Source organism: Carlito syrichta, unplaced genomic scaffold, assembly GCF_000164805.1.
Source record: "Carlito syrichta isolate Samal-C Ts95f unplaced genomic scaffold, Tarsius_syrichta-2.0.1 Scaffold115657, whole genome shotgun sequence".
Classification (NCBI taxonomy): Eukaryota; Metazoa; Chordata; class Mammalia; order Primates; family Tarsiidae; genus Carlito; species Carlito syrichta.
Window position 1 is genome coordinate 137,558 of NW_007059753.1, and position 16,930 is coordinate 154,487.

General features: G+C 49.7%; 1 protein-coding gene and 1 pseudogene across 1 annotated transcript in view; one reads left to right on the forward strand and one right to left on the reverse strand.

The window, feature by feature from the left end:
* LOC110594442 overlaps positions 1 to 187 on the reverse strand; it is a 2,550-nt pseudogene extending 2,363 nt beyond the window's left edge.
* A 68-nt stretch (positions 188 to 255) lies between these two features.
* Positions 256 to 16,930, forward strand: part of TMEM184B (transmembrane protein 184B) — a 52,339-nt gene continuing 35,664 nt past the window's right edge. Inside the window, exon 1 of the mRNA XM_021706251.1 lies at positions 256 to 412. The gene's annotated coding sequence lies outside the window, so the exon portion shown is untranslated. The remainder of the gene's footprint in view (positions 413 to 16,930) is intronic.

Genomic DNA, 16,930 nt, shown 5'->3' on the forward strand with positions numbered 1-16,930 from the left:
ATGGGCTCCTGAGGTATCCCGCCCGGCCGGCCTCGCTCGGAAGCCCCGAGGGGGAGCTGCGGACTCCCGGGCGCGGGGGGCTGCTCCGCTTGGAGAGGCCCGCGCAAGGGACGCCCCCGCGTCGGCACCGGTCCCCAGGCTGGGAGGGGAGGAAGGCGACCGGCCTGGCCGAGGAAGGAGGGGGCATCCGTCGCCCCACCCGTCTCGCCCCGTGCCCCCTCCCCGCTCTGCGGGGTCGCTGGACGGCCCGTGGGTGTGCCCGCCCCCCCACGCCTACGTGGCGGGGGCCGCGCCTGAGTGCAATCGGACCTGCTTGAGGGGGTGACTGGGCAGAGGGGAGGTGGATGGACAGGCCCTTTGCGGGTGGGATTCTGTGCGCCCGGGTGGGTGTGCTGGCGCCTGGCACGGCCGAGTGGGTGGGGGAGGCATCGGTGCCCTGTGCTGGTGGCGGTGACCCGAGAGGGTGATTGACCAGGGAGGCCTTCGGGGCTGCGTCGTGAGTGGAGGGTGCACCTGCCTTGCACACAGGACAGCATGTTTGGAAGGGGACCGACTGGAACCCGGGGCTCCGAGGATGCTTGCCTCCAAAGGGTCCATAGAGCTTGGTTTGGGTGTGTGTATCCTTCCCGTGAGTTGTACCTTTCCTCTCTGGCACATCCTTGCACCTAGCTTAGATCTACTTGCATCTACTGCTAGGTGGCTCCAGGCCACGGCAAGGCAGTGAGGGTGGTGGTTGGGCATGGGTTCCCAATCCGTATCCCCTCTGGGGTGGTTGTATAAGGCCAGCCATTTCCCTCCTCCCTCCCTTGCAGGGCATCTTGGGGCAAAGCAGGTGTTTGCATGCCCGATACCTGTGTGTGAGGTGAAGGCCATGTATTATTTATCTGACTGCCAGGTGCTTTTGTAAGGAAAGAAGCAGCAATCTGTGCCCTGGAGGCCCTTGTGCTGCAGAGTCAGCCAGGCAAACAAGCTCACCTGCACCTGCAGAGACAGTACAGGTCTCAGAGGTGTGACTTCTTTGAGTGGTTGTGTCTACAGGGTCCCTTTCCATCTCCCTTTCAGCATGCTTGGTAGGCCCCCTAGGCTCCTGGTATCTGAATCTTACTGAGGGTGCTGTGTGTGTCAGAGTTGGGACCTGGGGCCGTCGGGTGGGAGAGCCTCAGCAGCCAGGCCTGAGTCCACTCGGACATAAACACATGATACCCCAGGCATCTAGGAGCTCTCAGGCCATGGGGGAATCAGACTTGGAAACAAGTAATCATCATGATGTGAAAACACAAAACAAAGAGAAGGCTTAGAGAGGTGGGTTTGGTGCTAGGGGAGGGGGAATGTTGTGAGCAGAAAAGACTCCAGCATAAGGGGGACAGTTGAGCTGAAGCTTGAAGGATGACTGATGCTTCTCTGAGACTTGTGCTTCCCACATATATTTTCCCATCTATTTTGTGAGGTAATTCTCACAACAGCTGTGTAAGGAACTGTTGTTATCCCTATTTGCAGATGAGGAAAACCAAGGCCTAGAGGAAATTTATGACTCACTTATTCATGATGTGTGACAGGCCTAGATGGGATCATCCTTGAACCAAGTCCTCTCTCTTGATACCAGATCTTGTTGCCTTGTAATTTACTGAGCATCTAGTACGTGCCAGGCACCACACAAGGGGCACAGAGGTCTGCAGATGAGTGGAACCTGGTACCTGCCTTCTAGTGGCTCCTACTCTGCTGGGGAGGTGGACACTGATAGTGACCCTGATTCAGACAAGAGGCCAGGGTGGGTGGAGAAGGCACTGTGAATTTCCCTAGAAGCCTTGGGCAATCTGGGGTGCCTTTGTGCAGTCCTTGGGATTCTGAATATCTTGTAGGTTGGTCCCATGGTGGTGGTGGATTATACAAGGAGCCTCTTCTAAATCTCTCTAGTGGGTAGAAAGAAGAGCTTCAGGTAGAATGGGGTGAGTGATCCCCTTGTCCTAGTTCACTCCTGTTGGCCGAGTTCTGTGAGCTGGGACTTCTGTCTGGAGGCTGTTTTCTCCCACTGTCTTTGAGGCTTTGCTCCTGGTTTCTGGTTGGCCTGCCCAGCCCTCTCCCTGAGAGGGGCTCAGTGCTATTTCCAGTCCCTGCTGTGCTCGTTTCTCTCTGTAAATTCCCTGGAGTGGAAACAGCCTCGGCAAGACAGGGTACAGCCCTTTATTGTTTTGAAACTAGTCACAGCAAATGCTCGGGGCCTTTAGACCAGGGATTTGGTGTGTGAATTCTGGGAGGCCAGCAGCTGGACCCTGGGAGAACTCTGTGTGGGGTCTGCCCCAGAACCTTCAGCCTGAGGTGCTGGCGGACAGTAAGCACTTACTGAAGACCAACTGCTGCCCTATCCTGTGCTGGGATCAGGCTGGCTGGAAGGTTGTGGTTGACTGAGGGAACCCAATGTGTAACAGATATGTGCAAGACAGTGTTCTACTTGTGGGAGAAACAGAGGGCCCTAACGGGGCCTAGGGGACAATAGGAACAACAGCTTGTTTATTGAGCGCTTACTGTGTGCCAGGCACAGTTCAAAGCACTGTCATGAATTACTTCCCCACCACCCAATGTGGTGGGGGCCGTCACTTTCGGCATTTTACAGAGCCTCGAGGCAGCTATCCTGGACAGAAAGACGAGTGGTGCTCAGCCCAACCCGTAGAGGAAGGGGAGGACAACTGGGGTAAAGGGGACCCTGGGCAGATGTGGAGGCCTAAAATACCTTGCCTCTCACCTGTGGCTGTGCTGTGCCTGGGTTGCAAAGACCTTTGAAGGCCCTGGTGAGTTGATCTTGATCCTGGTATGGTCAACAGGGAGCCCTTGAAAAGTTTCAAAAAGGAAGTGACACACTTAGCCATGTGTCACAGGGCAGTTTTATCGCCCCTTATTTTCTTTCCGTCATTTCTGCAAATAACTCCTGGAAGACCAGCCTCCCTCTTGTTTAACTTTCCCCCAGTCCCTGACATCCTGCTTAGACTCTGCTCTCTCTCCTCGTCTTCTAGCAGTTTCTGGTCCTGAAGACCCAGTGTGACCCAGACCAGGCTCTGGAGCCTACTGTTGTAATGGTGTCTGCCCTATAAACAGCCTCTTTTGTGGCCTGGGAATTGGCTCCACTGAGCTGGAACTTTTTAAGGACTGAAGTTCTTCCGGGTTCTCCCAGGTCTCTTGGGTCCTTGAGAGCTTTTCATGCCATAGATCTGGAATGCACTTGAGAGCTGTGGTGGCTGTCCATCATCCACACCCCCCGGTCTTCAGTTCTATAAATACAGGCAGAGAGAAGCAGGGGTCAGAGCAGGGACTGGAGCCAGGAAAGCTGGGCTTTTCCGCTGGGTTTCATTTGTGAGCGCACCGAGGAGTTACCTGCTCTACATACATTCTGTGCCATGCCGGTGGTCTGGCCAGCATGTAATGCGGCCACATGCTAGTTACACTGCAGTGTGATGATGAGACATCCTTCTTCCCTGCGGGGCTGTAGGCTGCGGGGTTGGATGGGCTCCACTTGGGGCCTCTGCAGAATACTGAGGGGTCCACATCAGGATGTGGTAGATGGGGTGTGGATGCCGATGACTGCAGCATGTGAGGGAAGAAGTTGGGGAAGACTTCTGAATTGGGCACCTTGGGATAGGAAGCTGAGAATTCAGGAAGGGGTCAGAAGTGGTCACCAGGACCACAGGAGGAGGGGGAGGGGCAGTAATGAATCACACAGTCCTGGCGACCTAGAGAGAGAGAGCTGGGAGATGGCTTCAACGCCTGGCTCTTATTAGCCCTGTGTCTTTGGGCAAGTAACTTACCAGGTTCTGGTTCCTGTTCTTTAAAAATAGGAGGAAGTAGGTCCCCTAACTCAGGTCCCCTCCCACTGTGGGAGCTTTTCTGTCCTTTCAATAAATTCTGCTTTAAAAAAAAAAATAGGGGGAAGTGATGTACTTTCCTTCATCTGTAAAATGGAGGTAATAGTACAGTCGTCATGTGACTGTCGTGACCTAATGTCTACGTGTAGCTCAGCATGGCACTTGGCACACAGGACATGCTTTTATCATCACCTTACAGGCCATTTAACTTATTTGAGAGAGGAATCACAGGCCTGTGTGCCAGGCAGTTGATGGCAAGCTGTCCTCACCTGCTGAGTCCAGTTGGGAAGAGAGACATCAAACACACGAGCAATTATAACTGTCATGAGGGCTCTGAGGGAACATTCGGTCATTCTTGCATGGCAGGCACTTCTCTGATGAGGTGATATGTAAGATGTCCCCATGTGTAAGGGTGGAGGAAGTGGGTTCCAGGCAACATGCAACAGTATGTACAAAGCTAAAGTCTGAGTTCATGTCTACGAAAGTGCTTGGCACTAGGACTCAGCACCTAGTAGTCCTGAAATAAATGTTCATTGTTCTTGGTCTCAGAGAGAAAAGGGAAAAAATAAAGCAAGAGTGGCCAAGGAGAGAATTGAATGGTCGCCAAAGTTGTATATTTTCTCATCATTCCTTCCCATCGCTGCCTCCTCTGCCGAATGGGATGGGGTGCAGCTACCTTAACACAGCACATCTTGGTCTGCTAGCATTCTTAGCAAGCTCTCATTTCCAAACTGCTTTTCCTCAGGGCTAGAGAGGATAAATCCAAATGCATAATTAGTCGAGAAGCTGGAATTAGGCTGGACATCCAGACAGCATTTGTTCACATGTCTGCTTCTGTTTTAGCATGGCTAAAATCCGTGTTTGGGCAAAGCATAGGAGGATGACACATGGCTTCTGGGGAATCACTTTTTTAGTCTTAGGTTAATGACAGCTCAGTGTCTGGCATAATGCCTCACATAGCATAGGTGCTGAAGTTGTTTTTGACCAAATGAATGAATAGTTGAATGGCTCCATGGCATTGCCACTCAGGATAAAGCTGGAATTATTTCTGAAAGTGACAGATATTAAGGCCGATCAGAACAGGATTGTTTGTTAGGCCTGAGCTTATCATCAGGAGCCAGCAGTGCCCACTAAACACCTAGAGTCTGTCTGGACAGTGCGGGAAGTCTCAGGCCTGTGATGGGAAGCAGGAAGCCGGGCAGACACCTCCTTTTCCTTCTCCTCTGGGATGGAAACCAGCAGGGAAGATCCCACCCAGAAAACCTTTGTGCCTGACCTGCGTCACTTCCAGCTCTGCCATGTTTTAGAAAGTCACACACAACTAAGTGACTGTTTATTTAGTGAAAAGTTTGCAAGGTTAATCTCAGTGTTGCACTTCTGAAAAACAATAGGCTTTGATATTTTTCTGATATTATTAATAGAAGTGGTACTTGTTGAATATAGCAATCTTGGAACACAGAAGAGATTGGGAATAAGAATAAAAATTACCAGATTTCACAATCAAGAAATAATCACTTTCCAAGCTTGGACAGATGTTCTTTCTAGGTATGAACATGTGTTATCTCACTGTTTACTTAACATCAGGTCATAAGCATTTACCCATGACATTAAAAAGTTAGCTATAGATAGAAAAGAATCAGAGAAGTTCTAAAACAGAGCCCTGGTGCTTTGTTTCAAGTTCTCTGTGGGAAAGACCAGGTCTCCAACCTTTTTTTTTTATTTCGAGTTGGAGTCTCACTCATTCGCCCAGACTGGAGTGCAGTGGCCGCTCCCGGCCACCGCAGCCTTGACCTGCTGGGCTCCAGTGATCCTTCTGCCTCAGCCTTCCAAGTAGCTGGAACTATAGGCACGCGCTACCATGCTTGGCTAATTTTTTTATTTATCGTAGAGATGAGGTCTCGCCAAGTTGCCCAGGCGGGTCTTGAACCTGCAGGCTCAGGCAGTTCACTCACCTCAGCCTCCCAAAGTGTGGGATTACAGGCTGAGCCACCAAGCCCGCCGGTCTCCAACCTTTTAACTGGATAGTACCATGGTGGGAATGGTGAACTGGGCACTGGACTGGGTTAGAAAACCTGGCTGGTAACCCAGGGCGAGTCATTTTCCCTCTCTAAGCTTTACTTCCTCTACTGGGGATTGTTCATGCCCCCTCTGCTTGTCTGTCTCACAGGCTCAGGTGTGAGGTCCTAGATTAGAAAACCTTGAGCCCCCAAGGAGAGGCGTGTGGTTGGGAGATAGAGCGGGTCATGTAGACTGTGAAGATGGAAGGAGAAATGTGGGTGCTTGCATGGGCACGTGTGTTGGTTCTTTACCATTCTAAAATGTTTGGCGTTCCTCCTGAAGACTCCAGTCTCCTGACTGGGAGGCTGTGGTCTGTGGGCCCCTTAAATCTGTGGGTCAGGGCGGTCCCAGGCTGGCTGCTCCCCCCCACAAAGGGAGTGCAGTGATAACTTTGGAAGTTACTGAGTTTGTCACCCTGAAAGAGGTTTTCAGATCAGGCAGCCTCCATTCCAAGAGATGTGTGTGGAGTTTAGTATCTTTATTTTTCTCCTGTTCCAACCCCTGTGGATAGTCTGCACCCAGGGAGACCCTGTCCTACTGGGAAGTGACTGAGAACCCCTATGCCACTGGGTGGGGCTATTCTCCAAAGCCTTCTGGGTCATCATTTACTGAAAAGCTCCGAGAGAAAAATAACCCCTTGGTGCTGCTGCAGCTAATGGCAGAGACTCCTGGTCTCCCCTCTAGAACTTGTGGTTTTTATTTCATCCAGAATGAGGAGTGAATCTGGGATCGTATCAGCATCAGTTTGGATATCGGCAGGCATCATGATAGGGGTTAGTGAAAGGGTGTGTGAGGATATTAATTAATATTAGCGTACTAATTATATTAATATTATTCTCACTGTAATTTGTATAGGGCTTTGTAAATTACATTTTGCATATATTGTTTAATTTAATTTCAACTGCTCTGGAACCTTGAAATTATTGTACCTGTTTTATGGAGGGGCAGACTGATGCTCAGAAGGGTGGATTGCCTAAAACCCTGGGGAAGGTAGCCCCAGGTTTTCTTGGGTCTTATCTTGTACCCTTCCTGCTCTGAGTGGCTGTCCCTAGCACAGTCCTGCCCTCAGAGAACTTGCAGCCCCACTGGGAAGCCCAGCATATTGAATTGCTCCTAGGACTTGGAAAGCATATTCATAAAGGTTCAGGTCGACTATGGGGGTCCCAGAAGGCAGCAGTCTGCTCTGCGTGGGAGTGGGTAGAGGAGCCAGTGGTCCCTGGAGGAAGGGCAGTTGGGCTGGGGCTCTGTGGACAGTGGCGGTTGGCAGGTGGAGAAGTGGAGGATGGCTTTGTTTGCAGGTCGTGGGACCACCTTGAGCACAGAGAGGCACGAGACACGGGCAGCTAACTCAGGAGCTGTGGTCATTTGAGCCTTTCTGGGACATCTGGAGACCCAGCCTCACTTCCCGGAGGCGGAAGTGTGATGGGTTTACAAATAGGATATGTGAGCTGGGCTCGGTGGCTCAGCCTGTAATCCTGCGCTTTGGGAGGCTGAGGTGAGTGGATTGCCTGAGCCCTCGGGTTCGAGACCCGCCTGGCCAACTTGGCCAGACCTCATCTCTACAATAAATCTAAAATTAGCTGGGCGTGGTAGCGCGCGCCTATAGTTCCAGCTACTTGGAAGGCTGAGGCGGAAGGATCGCTGGAGCCCAGCAGGTCGAGGCTGCGGTGGCTGGGAGCGTGCCACTGCACTCCAGTCTGGGTGACAGAGTGAGACCCCAACTCAAAAAAACCCAAACAAACAAAAAAACAAATAGGATATGTGAATCAAGATTTACCAAAACAGTACCTATTTGCTTTATAAAGGAAGCTTTGTGCTTTGGTTAGAAAAAACTTTACTAGCAGTAACCTCAGAGCCTTAGGTATGATTTGATTTATTGGAGTTCCTGGCCATTTCAGTCAGTGGGAACAGAGCTTGGGCTGAGAGACTAGGTTGACGAAAGAGGTGTCTCCACTTGGCTGGTGCAGGAGGTCTTTTCTTCTATTCACAGGTCGGTAGTTGGGCCAGATTTGCAGAGGTGGGAGGAAGCCCTGCCCTGCTTCATATAATCAGCTGTCCTCGCTTGATGTTCCAGATTCCTTCAGAGACTCGCATCCATCCTGCGGGTTGCAGGCTTGCTGCTGAGGTGGTGATGGCTTTGGGCACAGGAGTTATGTAACAGGGTCACGATGGACTTAGGAGCAGAACTGGTCAAGAGTGAGTGAATGTCATGGTGCGTGAGTGTCTCTTGTTGGCTCTGGTGTCCCTTGCAGCTTGTGCAGGGGAAGCAGCAAGAGATGCTTGTCACTCATTTGGGGTGGCTGGACTAAAAGCACTTAGCCCTGTCGACTACCTCTCTACTCCCTCCTGCCAGGCCTGCCTGCTCCTCCTCTGTGTGCAGGGAGGCTCGTTATGGCTGGGTGTCATGGTGACTGCAGTCACTGTCCACCTTTTCACCTGGGACCAGGGCATCAGAGCCCTGGGAAGGGCCAAGGGGCCAAGTGAGTCTAACCTTTTTTTTTTTTGAGTCGGAGTCTCACTCTGTCGCCCAGACTGGAATGCAGTGGCCGCTCCCGGCCACCGCAGCCTCGACCTGCTGTGCTCCGGCGATCCTTCCGCCTCAGCCTTCCACGTAGCCGGAATTACAGGCATGCACCACCACGCCCGGCTGATTTTTTGATTTATTATAGAGATGAGGTCTCGCCGCCCAGGCGAGCCACCGAGCCCGGCTGGCGAGTCTAACCTTTTATTAGAGTTGAAAAGATGTAAGTTTGTGGACCAGAGCACTAAGTGAGTTAGGGCTGATCTGGGTCCAGCACTGTCTCCAGAGCTTGGTTGCTGGAAACGGAGCTTATCTCTACCACTCCTTCTCCTGGACACCTTAAAACTGCACGTTGTCAGTGTTTTCCCAACATGGAGGCTCATTTAAATGTATTCTGTCTCTCTGGCAACATTTTCTAAAGCTACAGATGTTTGTGCATGTTCTGTGGCAGCTGTGCTTCTAGGAATTTATCATACAGATATGTTAACATGTGTGCAAAAGACTTATTTGCAAAGTTTGTCATTGCTGTAGTGTTTGTAATAACCAAAGACTGGCCAGGCAGCCATGAACAAATTGTGGCTCACCCAAACCATGGGATACTACATGGCCATAAAAAATATGATGGCGACTCCATGCACTGAGACAGAACACTCGCCAGGGTCGGTGGCCGAGTAAAGAAGCAGGTAGAGGGTGGTGTGGCTGGGAGCTGCTTTCTGTGTAAGAGTGAAGGGAAGTGATAAATGCCTTTGCCTGTATACGTAGAGGATATTGGCATCTTTGAGAAGTCAGGGACTGTAGTGTCTCTGGAGGGGGTGCTCGTGCCAGGCAGTTATTTGCTGGGGGCCCTGTGTACCTTTTGATTGTTGAATCATGTGAATATATGACCTTTTCCAAAAATTAAAATAAATAAAACATAAGAATTGTAACCTCAGCCGGGCTCGGTGGCTCAGCCCGTAATCCCGCGCCTTTGGAAGGCTGAGGTGCGTGAATTGCCTGAGCCCGCGGGTTCAAGACCCGCCTGGGCAACTTGGCGAGACCTCATTTCTACAATAAATCAAAAATTAGCCGGGAGTGGTAGCGTGCGCCTGTAGTTCCAGCTACTTGGAAGTCTGAGGCAGAAGAATCGCCGGAGCCCAGCAGGTCGAGGCTGCGGTGGCCAGGAGCGGCCACTGCACTCTAGTCTGGGCGACAGAGTGAGACTCCAACTCAAAAAAAACCAAACAAACAAAAAAATTGTAACCTCACCTCTTGTAGGAGGGTCAAGGCTCCGGCCAACCCCTCCAGGAAAGCCAGCCTCACCCAGGCCCCTGATGACTGATAAAAAATTGTGTGCTTGGGCTTGGACATGGTGGTTCATGCTTGTAATCGCAGTACTTTGGGAGGTTGAGGCAGGAGAATCGCTTGAGCCTAGGAGGTGAAGGCTGCAGTGAGCTGTGATGGGGTGCCACTGCACTCTAGCCTGAGTGACTGAGTGAGACTCTGATTCAAAAAAGTAAATAATAATAATAATAATAATGTGTGCTGGGATCTTATAAAGAGGACCTGGTGTGAAGGTTTAGGTGTTCCTTGGTAAATAGAACCCCAAGCCCTGGAGAGACAGAGCCACCTCTCTCTGCCCCTCAGAAACACTGACATTGGCTGGCTTTGTAATTTTAAATCCCTACTCTGATCGGCTCAAGTCCTGACCTCTGAAACCTTCAGGGGCTTCCACACTGATGGTGAAATACAGTCTAACTCAGCCCTCTTTGCTGGGCTTCTCGTTGAGCCACACTTGATTAGTCACCCTTTCCTCCATGCCTTTGGTCACACAGTTCCCTCTGCCTGCCTACCTTTCCCTCCAGATCAACCTCCACATGCCCAAACCCTTTCTGACTTTTAAGGGCCAGCTTGGTCTCTACCTTCGCACTGCCTCTGAGCTCCCCCGCTTTTGTATCTGTTCCTCTTGCCTGGCACTTGGACCTTTTAACAGTGTCCTAGGTATGTGACTCCTCATTGGGCTGCGGTCTTCTTTTGGGCATAGTCCATATACTGCCGCAGCCCCTGATTTGTTAGATGTTTGCTGGGTGAGTGAGCAGCCGCCCTTGTCATGGTGGGGTTGAGAGTTGTGGGAGCCAGGGCCTGTTTGAAATCTGTGAATGTATCCCAGTGCCTGAATGTATCCCAGTGGACCTGGCACGGGCAGGTCCAGTCTTGAAGCAGGAATACAGCTGTCATGTGCCTTGAGGCCAAGCCCCTGCGTGCTTGCATCCCTGAGAAGCCCTGATGCACAGCTACTGTGATTTCCCCTTTTACAGGAGAGGAAGCAGAGCACACACCTTGTCCAGGTCATTAGGCCAGCAGTGGGCTTTGGGCACGGCTCTGGTGGCCTTCATAATGCCTGCATTTAATCAGTTTATTCTGCCAGCCCCCTCCCCAAATCACAAGTAATACCAATGACCTTGACCTAATTTCATTTCCTGCCACTGGCCACAGACAAGTTTGTGTTGTTATTTGCGTGTAATTTCTTCCCCATTAGACTGTAAGCTCTTAAAGGATCAGAGTCTTGTCTGAGATATCCTTTGGACTTAGCACATAGAAGGTGCTCAAAGGTATATATTTATATTTTTAAACTTTTAGTGGAATTTTAGCTCACTACATACCATAAGGTACACAGCTCTTAAATTTGCAGCTTGTCGTATTTTTACATGTGTAAACACCATGTAAATTGCCCAGGTCAAGCCACACAACAGTTCCTGTGCCCCAGGAGATTCTCTGGGGCCTCCTCCTGGCACGCATCCCCTCCTCCACCCCCAGGTAGTCTCTACTCACCTCAACACTTTTGATTAGTCTTGCCTCGTTTTGACTGTTGGCTGCTTTCCCTTTGCATCATTTGTGTGGTTATCCAGGTTGCCCATTATGGGCATTTCTTTTTCTCTGTTGCATAGGAATCCACTGTTGGAATATGTCACTCTTCTCTATTCTCCTGTGGACAGGCATTTGGGTTGTGTCCAACCTCTTCTGCTGTGGAATTTATTCTTGTCTCTGGGGCACATGTGCACTCATTGCTGGGTGTGCACCCCGGGTGTGCTGGTTTACCCGACTCGGGATATGTTTGCATGAATGATATGCAGGTTGGGATTTCTCACCGAGGTATTCTGGCTGGAGCCAGGCTTCTTGCTGATAGGGTCTCAGAGGATGGGGCAGGTGCAGGTGTCTTGGCTTAGATAGCCTGTTCCCATGGGACAGGAGGATTGTTGGGGTTCAGGATTCTACATCTGAAGGAGACCCTTCTACTTAGTTCTAGATGGGATTTTAGCTGCTGGAAAGGTGATCACATTAGAAGGGCTCAGAAGCCCAGCTAACGAGGCTGAACATTGGTCCATTTGTTCTCAATCTGGGAGAAAACTGAGAAGATCAAAATTAGGCCTGGTATGTATTAGAGCAAAATACATAATCACAAGGCTGAATTGAGTAAACCCTCCTGGGGGAATTTGGATTTCTCTGTTGTTCCCCTTTATTTCTACCCCCTCTCATCCCTCCCAAGTGACAGATAGGTGCACGATTAGATGATTTTTCTTTCCTGGTTGAGAGATTCGTGGGAACTTGGCCCCAGAAGAAGGGAAGGAATGGTGGGGTCCCTAGCCTGGCCTCGACTTGTCTGTGTTGATTGAAGGGAAGTGGGAAGGAGAGATGTGGACCCCTGCCCCACATGAGGGCATGTGATCCTTTTCAAAAGGCTCATCAGCCAGAGCTACCCGGCCAGCGGCCGCTCTTTCCCTCTAATCCCCTCTGGAGAAGGGCCAGGCTATGGGCTGCTGACCTGCTCCGATGTGGGTCAGCCTCCCCCAGAGGCAGCCACCCAGAAGCTAACCAGGCCCACACAGCCCGGGGGGCAGGAGGGCTCGCTGTCATTCCCAGGCAGCTAAAGAGAGAGCAGAGTGATCAGTTCTGGTTAGCAGTGCTCAAGTCACATTGCCACTAGAGAGACGGAAGTTTCTCCATATATATTAAATAAAACAACAACCCTCCCAAGTTGCATTAATATTCCAGAGGCATGCCTGTGAGCACATTTCCCGTGTAGCTTGGCCTGTGGGTGGCAACTGCCTGAATGAGTACTTCATGATTGCAGTGCAGAGGGGTTTGGATCTGAAACTAATGAATGAAAATATGACCTCAGAAGGTTTAAAAGAGAGTAAACAGCCAGAGACAGGCTGGCCTGGGTCTCAGAGACTGTTGGGAATGTTGACTGTCCTGCCTAACTGAAGGCAGAGTGACTGTGATGGGAGAGCAGCGGTGACAGCTGATGTTCCGCAGCGCCAGGCCCACTTCTCAGCACTGTCCTGCATTCACCTGTTTTTCCTCAAGGCTCTCGCTGAGGGAGCTGTGGCTGCACCCCCATTTTACAGGTGAGGAGGCTGAGGCAAGGAGAGGTTGTATGACTTGCCCATGGACGCAAAGCTAGCAAGCGACAGAGCTGGACAAGTCTAGTTGGTTGGGCTGGAGCGCATGGCTCTCAAAGCCCTTGGAGATCTGTGAATTTGACAGTCTAGCAGTGGCAGTGGGAGGAGCTATTTCCCAGGTCGCTGTGGGCAAGCAATTTCCAAGCCTCTGTTCCTCATCTGCAGGCTGTTTGCTACTGCAACACGTTATTAGAAAGTGACTTAAAACACACGCTTACTGTCTTATAGTACTGGAGGTCAGAAGTCCAGAATGTATTAGTATTTCACTGGGCTAAAAGCAAGGCTTGGCAGTGCTGTGTTCCCTCTGGAGTCTGTAGAGGAGGATCTGTTTCCTTGCCTTTTCCAGTTTCTGGAGGCCACTTGCATTCTTTGGCTTGTGGCCTCTCCCTCCATCTTCAAAGGCGGCAGTGCAGCATCTTCCGGTCAGTTTTCTCTCTGCATCCTTTGTCACGCTGCCTTCTTCTCACTCTAAACCTCATGCCTCCCCTGGCAAGGACCCTTGTGATTCCAGGGGCCCACCCAGGTTATCCAGGACAATCTAGCTCAAGACCCTTAACTTAATCACATGTGCAAAGTCCCTTTTGCTATGTAAGGAAGCATATTCACAGGTTTGGGGAGTTAGGATGTGGCCATCTTTGTGGGAGTCATTATTTAGTCCTCCACACAGGGCATGCTAAAATCTATGGGGGGAGGACAGCAGCAGTAAGGTGTCTTGTGAACATGAAGTTAAAATGACTCTGAGAATAAAGTCTGGGTGAGATGATGAGTTGCTCTCTGAAGTAAATTCCAAGGCAGGTGGCTGAGTTTTGTGACGACATAGCTTCGTAGCTTGTCTATAAAAGGAGGGTCTCTTCAGAAGGGGGGTCAGCCAGAAGATGTCTTTCCTGGAAAAGGACGGAGGTGGGGCTGTGTGGGGGGAAGTGAGTTTGTGTCCCACAGCCAGCTCCTGCCATGCTCTGAGTGGATGTCAGGTCGGAAGGAGGCTGCCATCATGTTTGAAAATATGCATAAAAATAAACCACACTTGATGTCTGCTTCCTCAGGCATCAGCTCTCTGCAGTTCTGGAGGCCAGCCCAGGCCCACTCCCTTTCTCCACCATTCTGCAATCCAGAACGCTCAGAAATCCCAAAGGTTTTTCCTAAGTCTGCAGCAGACTAATTTCATGGCAACAATCTGACCTGAATTGATGCAAGACTAATTATGGTCTTTAAAAATATCTTACCTAGGGAGACTAGCCACGTTTCCTTCTGGAAGTACTGTGTGTTTGATTTTGGTGTGCTGCCCACATCCCTGTGGGGGGTGTCACACCATATCCAGCAACATAATTCTTTCTAAAATCTGAAAAATTCTGAATTCCTAAGCCCACTTGACCCAAAAACCTTGGCTACAGGGCGATACACCTGGGCTCTTCTCCCTAAGGAACAATCAGAGAGGTCCAGTCATCTGTCTCAGGCCCAGCTCAGGTGATGGCATCAAGGTGATACTAGCTCAGTTCCCTTACTCAGAGTCGGACAAAGTGCGGATTGCGTGGCCTGGCCTTTTGGCAGCTGGGTGGTATGTGAATGAAAGACAGGTGTGGAGTGACCCTGCTTGCTGGGGGGGAGAGGGAGGTAGTGCTTGAATTTGCTTTCTGTCTGATGTGTGGTCTGGAACTGAGGGAGCCCTATGGGGGATGTCTCGGGGGAAAAAATAAGGACAGAGAGGCAGAGAGATTGGGGGTTGGGGGGAGTGGCAGCAACTTTGGGCCTTTGCCCATGGCTACAGCACTGTTCTCCAGACTCTCTCTGATCATACATCCCGGCCAGTGAAAAGGAAAAAAAACCTTGAGCACGCACCCCCAATATATGGGTATTGGTTTAGCTATAAGTATATTATACATATTACCTTACTGTCTTACTATGTATGTAATAAACCCTACTCCAAAAACAGAAATGAAAGGACAAGCTAAAGATATAATAGTTTAAATTTTTTTTATTTTGTTGGTGGTACAAAAACCTTCTGCCTTTATATGCGTGGTTATTTTTGGAAAATGTGCTTTCATGCTCTCAGCGTTTGGAAGATCTGGCTCTCCATTCTGTTTGTTTAGAGACTGGCTTTTAATGGCTTCCCTCCCTGCAAGATCCCTAACCAGGATGAGAAGCTGCACACAGCAAATGCATCATTGCCTTTTTTCCTAAATCAGGTTACTAATTTTTCCATTCTGTCCGCTAAGTATGCAAAGGATTTGTTAAAATTTGGCTTGTACATTTCCATCATTCCTGGTACCAGTCAGATGTTTTTGTAAATGAAATGGAAGGTATTTCATTTAAAGTTCTTGACAGGGGAGTCCAAAACCTTCTCAAATGCTTTGGAACTTTTTTTTGACAGACTAGAAAATTCCGTTATGTAGTTTTTTAGGAGTTCCGCTATGAGAGTTGATTTTTCTTTTTTAAGTCACTGATAGACATATTGTTTTTAGTAGCAGAATCCTGTGAGAGTAGAAATATTTCCAAGCATACTTCTTCCTAATGCTCTGTGCTAACCTAGGTGTCTTTCAAGAGCAGTGCCTTTTTCATTCATTGTGGTACAGGCTTTACCTGTGAAGAGACATGTTAAACATGCTTAAAGATGTTTTGAAAATGTCAATAGGAAGCATATCTCTGACAGCAAGTCATTATAGAAAAAGATGGGCAGATGGGCTCGGTGGCTCAGCCAGTAATCCCGCACCTTGGGAGGCTGAGGTGAGTGGATTGCCTGAGCCCTCGGATTCGAGACCCGCCTGGGCAACTTGGTGAGACCTCATCTCTACAATAAATAAAAAAATTAGCCAGGGGCGCGCACCTGTAGTTCCAGCTACTTGGAAGGCTGAGGCGGAAGGATCGCCAGAGCCCAGCAGGTCAAGGCTGCGGTGGCTGGGAGCAGCCACTGCACTCCAGTCTGGCGACAGAGTGAGACTCCAACTCAAAAAAAAAAGAAAAAGAAAAGGATGGGCAAATGTGGGACAATTTTTTTTGTTTAAAAAATGTCTAACTCCACTGTTAGGTTTGATAACTCTTTTTGGTTGCTTTTCTACAGGATAGTCAGTAAATCTCCAATACAGACTATTTCCTGAGACTCTCCCCACCTCATTACAGCTGCTGTAGAAAAGTCTACCGTTCTACTGTCTAAAACTTTTTATTATGGAAAATTCCAAACACACAGAAATAGAGCAAACAGTGTAATTCCTGCCCATCTGTCCCTGAGCTTCTGCAGTTAGCAGCTTTGTGTAGTCTTGCTGTATCTTCCCCCTTTCTCTTTCAAAGAGTAAATCTTCGATGTCATGTTATTTTTCACCCTTAAATACTTCAGTATGCATCTCCACTTGATAAAGACTTTATAAACTTCCATTTGAAATAATTGTAGACTCACAGGAAGTTGCAAAAATAGACAGGGTGCTGGGTACCCTTCACCCAGCTTCCTCCAGTGAGGACATCTTACCTAGCTGTAGTGCATTATCAAAGCAGGAAGTAGACATTAGTACAGCAGGATTCACTAGAGGGCAGACCTTACTCAGGTTTTTTTTTTTTTTTTTTTGAGTTGGAGTTCCCAATCTAGGGCCCAGGCTAGAGTGCAGTGGTATGCTCATGGCTCACCACAGCCTTGACCTCCTGGGCTCCTTGATTGTTCTGCTTCAGCCTCCTGAGTAGTTGGTACTACAGGCACATGCTACCACGCCAGTGAAGTTTTTGATTGTTTTGTAGACATGACTGTTATCCAGTTTGGTGTGGAACTCCTGGACTCAAGCAATCCCCCTTGCCTTGGTTTCCCAAAGTGCAGGGATTACAGGCATGAGCCACCATGCACAGCCCTTATTCAGTTTTCACTGAATAGTTTACATGGGGCGGGGTGTGTGTAGTCCTATGCAATTTTATCATGTGTAGATTCATATAACCACCACCACTATCAAGGTACAAACGGCCGGGCTCGGTGGCTCAGCCTGTCATCCCACGCCTTTGGGAGGCTGAGGCGAGTGGATGGCCTGAGCCAGCGGGTTCGAGACCCGCCTGGGCAGCGAGACCTCATCTCTACAATAAATTTT